The sequence below is a fragment of the Cololabis saira genome, chromosome 5, assembly GCF_033807715.1.
Source record: "Cololabis saira isolate AMF1-May2022 chromosome 5, fColSai1.1, whole genome shotgun sequence".
NCBI classification, from domain to species: Eukaryota; Metazoa; Chordata; class Actinopteri; order Beloniformes; family Belonidae; genus Cololabis; species Cololabis saira.
In genome coordinates this window covers 26,782,191-26,788,636 of record NC_084591.1, presented here as the reverse complement: position 1 = coordinate 26,788,636, position 6,446 = coordinate 26,782,191, and positions in this window count along the sequence as shown.

Below are 6,446 nucleotides of genomic sequence, written 5' to 3'. Positions count from 1 at the left end.
ATTTGTTTTCCATCTCTGTTCATTAATCATTGTTTAAATCGGTGAGCCATCCCCTCCACTCTGCCATCTGCACTCAGCTGTGTTACAGATATGACACCTTCCCCCTTAATGGGAGCTGACAGCCAAGAGAGGAGGCCTGTGGAAAATAGCTTCCTGCATGTGCACTTCCACCTCACACACTGCCAGCAGGTAAGAGAGGGGTATTTAATGGGTTCTGATTAATCTCAAAGGCAAACAACATTACACTACAACATTATACAGCATGCAGCACCACATTATATACAGCACAGCAGTGTGGAGAGTGTGCAAAGCAACAGTGGATAACAGGATCAAAACTCACGCAGACATGCTTCATAACAAAAGCAGTGCATTCCACATTTTGTCGAACTTAAGGACTGTTTTTTTCCCCCCTCCTCTAGTTAAATTAGTGCAGTGTTCCTACAATATGCTATTGTTTTCCTGGAATTGGGAGCAAGGTTATTAATTATTCACTGTTGTGTTCTCATATGAGGGGGCTATGCTTTTCACTGTATTGCCTCATAGCTCAAATACTTAGGGCCATGATACTCAGGCAAATTTCATGAGGCAACATCACAGTGATATTATTATCACAATGCATACACTTACCAGATTAAAAGTTTCCTGAAGAGTTTCAATAATTGGAAAGATTCCGACTTTTCTCTGATTTTAAAGTTCAGGGATTTCTGCTTTGAGAAAGATACATCCAATAACTTTTGCTTTGCTCTTTTTTTTTTTCTTTTCTCAAAGCGATTCTAAGCCTGAGTCTAAACAGCCAGGGCATTGTTGCGGGGGAGCAAATCCTACTCAGTGTGGTGGTTGGAGGGTGCCAAAAAGTTCATCTGGCCTGTTGATTTCACCATGGATTACAGATATTTAAATCATGTGCCTCATGTTCAAACAAGTGCTACTATCAGGGGAGAAAGTTGCCAAGCAGAGCTTTAACATGTAAGCTGCACAAATGTACTGCAGCATAATGGGAAAACAGGCTGGGGTGCCACATTAAATACAGTTTCATCCTCTCACCCTCCCTCCTTCTAAACTCCTTCTAAATGTGATGGTAATAATTTCAGATGGCATAACTTTCCGTTGTTAACACAAGCAACGGTTTGACTTTTAAAAAAGGTCAACATATAAGTAGAACGTACACTGCCCCATTTTTTGTGTGCCACTGCTTACACATGGCCACAGTTACAAAAGGCCTCAGACAAACACCCCGGCTCCTTTTTTTTTGGAGGGGGGGGGGGGGGCTAACAAGGACGGCGGCGGCAGCAGTAAATGATGTGTATATTCAAAGCTGAATATTTCATGTTGATTGATCGTACCGACTGCCACCCACCTGCTCCTCCTCCTGTCCCACCGGAGCTGGCATGAGGAGAATTCAGTAATTGAGAAGAGCAGAGCATGGTCTCTCTTTGCTCACATATGACAGATGGGGCATCATCGCTTCAAAGGAGAGCATTTGGAAAGAGGAGGAAGGAGGGGGGCAGAGGGTGAGGATGGCTTTGGAAGTAGCTGTGCCACTCTGTACAGGTGACAGTTAAAGAAAAGGTGACAGTATCTAAAAGAAACAAGTGCTTTCAGATCTACAAAAGCTGCCATTTTTGAAAAAAAAAAAAAAAAAAAAAAATTTAGTTGTGTGTTTTTATTTCAGGCTACTGCTTGTTGCTGAAAATCATCAACCAAAGTGGACACTCATAAACAGACACCTTGCATCCTTATTCCCAGTCACAGTCACTCAACTCCATCAGACTGTATATACTCATATTTTGATACACTTGTAACCTTTCAGAAATACTATGGACTAATGTGACAGAAGATCGACATGAGCAAATACCACAAATACATGAACATAATCTTACTGTACAGAAGTCATGTGCACAAAAAAGAGCCAGGAAATAAACACCTGCTGTTTTCTACAATCTTCTCAAACCAACCCTCTCCTCATATTGCCAAAACTTGCCATGAATTCATTGATCACCTTTGAACCCTCGTCATTACTCCACGAGTAAAAAAGAAAGAAAAAGAAAGGAACCCTACCGTGGCATCTGTGGGGAACCTCGTGCCTGTCAGGATCCGGCTCGTCAAGAAACTTTTTTTTTTTCTTCTCACAAATAACTTGAGTAAAATGTGTTGGAGCGGCAGAGAGAGACGTCTGTACCTGGCCGCTCCGCGTCCGCGCCGAGGACGCGGTGTGACAGATGGGAGTTTGGAGGAGAAGTGATGTTGAACAGGATGACTGACTGCTGACTGACGGACGCACGCACGCTTCGCACGCTTTATCATAAACGCCCAGCCGGATTCCCCCCCGAACTGCCTCTCCTCTTCTTCAAAACACGCTTTAAAAAACAACAAAAAAACGCATCTGCGAGTCGAAGCCAGCAGTGCGCCTCACTCTGTAGTATTTCCAGTTGAAGAAAGAGGTAATGAAATCTTATTTTTTTTAAAAGGGGGGAAAAAAATGAGTCGGTGCACTTCGACGTGTCCCGAAGCCGTATGTCTCCCTCATCTGGCCGCTGGTGTGTAAGTGTAACAAACTGTGTGGCACCGTGCGTAAAAATGAAAATTGGCGTCTCCGGGGCGCAGACTTCATCAACGCTTTCTCCGATGATCAGCAGGCGTTTTAAAGGGTTCTGTTGGGTTATTATGCATGTTAGATTTTCAATACTACTTCAGTATCAGAAAACTTCTGTCAAAGCACAATAGGTTCATTGCTTTATGCTTTATACACATTTTGTAACAGGCCATTGGGTTGAAGCTGGTTTTTCTTCTGTTTGTTGCTACTTAAGAGTAAAAAGGCTTATAACTTAGTGGCTTAACATTTTAGTTGGTAAATCGCTCTGTTAAGGAGGCTTAACTGAATGTTTGTAACATCTATCACACTTCTACGAACCAACCCTGACTGTACCCGTAAGCCATCTTACCTCAGATAAGTGACAGTATTCCAGACATGGTCCTCTGAGAAAAACGACAAACCGAAATAAAGCAAAAGACACACACCCAAACCCACAAAGACAGCAACAGGTCCTTGCTTTTGGTTTTGCTTTTGCGTCCATATGTTTGTCCAGGATTGGCCTGTGCAATTTAGTGAAATAAATAGTTACGCCTACAATGATAACCTTTAGATCATAGTTCACTAAGCTGATTTTGTCAATAAATCTCTTAAATTTTGGTCTAGACACCCCTCAACAAAAATAAATAAATACAAAATCACATCAGCTCTGTTGGAGGATGATCATTTAGCTGTTTTTGGAAAAAGCATCCTAGCTCTCAAACTAAACCATTTTCCAGCAGCTGAAGACACTGGCTTTGTATACATCATCTTTATCGTGGTCTGCATATTCATCTGGCATTGGGCCCTTGGGACACGCTATGACAAGACTGGCTTGTAACCTCTTAGTGGCTGGGGTTCATGGGCTTTGTAAAACACACTTCAAAAACATGTCATTATTTGGCATTTTTCATTTCAAGAAGAAGAAGAAAATATAGGAACACTGTAATTTGGAGTTCAACAAGAAGTGCTTGCAGTTTTTTCTTTTGATTTACAGGATTGTGACTACATGGTTTAACTCTGATAGATCCCTCTCTACCTGTTGGAACACTATACACACCATACGTTATTTCATCAGTGATTCTTAGATCAGACTAAAATCAAGAGCCTATAAATCAAAGTGATGTTTTAGCACGAACCTGTAGATTGACGTTACTTTGAAACATTTGTTTCTTTGCTGTAATTGCCATCGTAATTAGATGACTAATCAAGAAGCAGCTGCTCTTATAAGTCACGAGTGTTCAGGATGTGGAAATAAGACACTTGGGTTTTTACTATCACATATTAAAGCAATCTGCGGTTTAATCCTTTCATTTGGGGCCAATTGCAACTCTTCCTTCCTCCTCTCTCAGTTCCAAACACCTGTCTGGACAACAATACCTGCCTGAGTCCTTCATCACACAACTCTTAAAATCCCCTCTAATCCCTGGAATGTAGATCTTGAGTGTGCTCATTACGTAGCCTGTATGCTAGATTTCTTTGAAATGTAGTTCTGCTATGTTCTAGCATATACCTTTGCAGCTTAACCTACATAAATCCATTGATCTGTGTCTCACCAACACAAGGCTAGCATGTTAAGCATTGCCTAATCTGTCCTGGATTTTCATATTGGAGAAATAATCCTGATGAAAGGGCAGGAGGGGGAACTCACCTCAGGACCTGTTTAAAAGCTTCTTATCAGAGCCCTGCACTCCCACCACTTAACTAAATGGGGAGTGATAGCCCTTTAACTCATAAGCCGTAGCTTTAATTAAAGCTAAAAAATAATGGTGTGTATTATTTGGACTTTTAATAACCAAAACTACAGAAAAAAAAATACTGTTAAGTCCATTATAATGGCCTTCACAAGTTCATTTGAAAGAGAACACCCTCCATCACGGACGTGTTTATCTTACCTTAAAATGATCACTTTCTGCAGCTGTGAGCACTTGCACACCAAATCAAAAGCTCAATCCTGAGAAAACACAAATAATTAGCTTAAGAATACAAAAGAATGAAGGAAAAAGCAAACCCAGGTAAACTTTGAATCTTTAAAAAGTCAGTTTTAAATGAATAGATCTTGTGCAACTATGTCTATTTAAATCAGACTGTCAGGGGGATACATGTCCTTTGGTCTGGATTGTTGGTTATAAGCACAAAATATATGATATGTCCAGAAATAGAATTAATACAAATGTTTTAAACCAGAATATTCAATAAAATTGATTACTGAAGAAAATCTATAAAGTTTTCAGAAGTACACATGGGAAAATCTCAACTACACACAACACAAGTATTGACATATATAAGCTGAGTGTGAGGAAATAAAACTCCCCTATGCTTAACTGTGCATTCACAATAGTTTCACTGCCCAAACATGGGTGGATTGTTTCTTTCTCACAAAACCAAAGGGGAGAGAGCTGTCTGAGATAATCTGCAACAATTCAATAACAAAACTATTTCCAAAGCAACGAGGCAACCAGCGAAGATCTTGAAATCCCTGTTTCAACAGTCTGTTATGCACTCATAAAATCGTTCAGGTGCTTCCCGACAGCTGAGAAGTAACTCGGGGAGAGAAGTCTGGTGCAGAATAAACACCCTGGTGGACACGAACAGTTTCACTTTGAAAAGATGGCTTTCACCTGTAGTGTGCACTGCACGCTGAACCGAGCAGGGCTCCACGGGAGGAGGCCGAGGAGAAAATGATTGTTAATAGAGAAAAGCAATGTTTCTACAGTCAGACGAAACCAGAGGTGTGCAGTCAAATTGTTCATTGGCCACAAAATACAGATCGCAACCAAATTAACACCCGGCCTACAATAAAACCAGGCAGACAATTCATCATGTTGGAAGGCTGTGTGGCTGCCTCTGCTACTGAAGCAAATGCATCACTCAGCATCAGACCGACACGCGTTGCAGTGTCACAGAAAAATTATCATCGCAAAAGGTTTTGATTATTAAGTAACAACCTGAAAAAAACATGTATCTGACAAGGAAAAGATTTACAATGTGAATTCTGAATTGTCAACATTTTCTATTTGTATATTTAGATTATGTCCATTTCCATTTTGCTATGTTGTCCTGAAAAGATCATTTTAGAAAAATCAGACCTTTAAATAAAAAAGAGGCCTTTGACACAGCCATCTGATACTGGATCAAGTCCATCGCTATAACTCTGCTTGGCAGCTGCAGTTCCCTTCATCAGAGGTCAAACTCACCCACATACACTTAGGTCCAAAAATATTTGGAAAGTGGCAGAAATATTTTTATGATTTGTACCATAATACACTACTTGAATGGATATGAAATGAAATAATCAAGAAACAACTATTTTTTTCATTCATTTATTGATTAATTCCAGACATGTCAAAACCATTTTATAGAGCATAACAACATTAACAATAGTATGAATCCATCTATCTATGTATAAGTAGATATAAACATACTTGCATACACACACATTTTAAACATATAGAACCCTTTGTAAATAAAACCAATATAAATAAATAAATCCGTTTTCAATGAATGTACACAAAATAAATACATCTATATCCAATGTGCACCACCTACCTATGTATACTGTACATGCATACACATAACAATACAATTAAAAATCAAAGTATAGCTTTGATTTAAGCTTAATTTAAGAGGCTGTTAAAAAATGTGGTATTTGTCATTTAACAATTACATTTGTTTCTAACAAAACATTCAAAAGGTATTTTGACAATATGACATGATTGTTAATAAAATCCTGGTTTTTAATATTCAAGGAGGTCCCTAGCAGTCAGTGACTGAAGTCTGAAGTCTGGAGATCACCAGGTTTGACCCTGGAGATGCTGGAGAGCAGAGGTATTCAGTTGTTCCTCGGTTGTGGGTCTTTCTGCCTTCATGTTTGTCC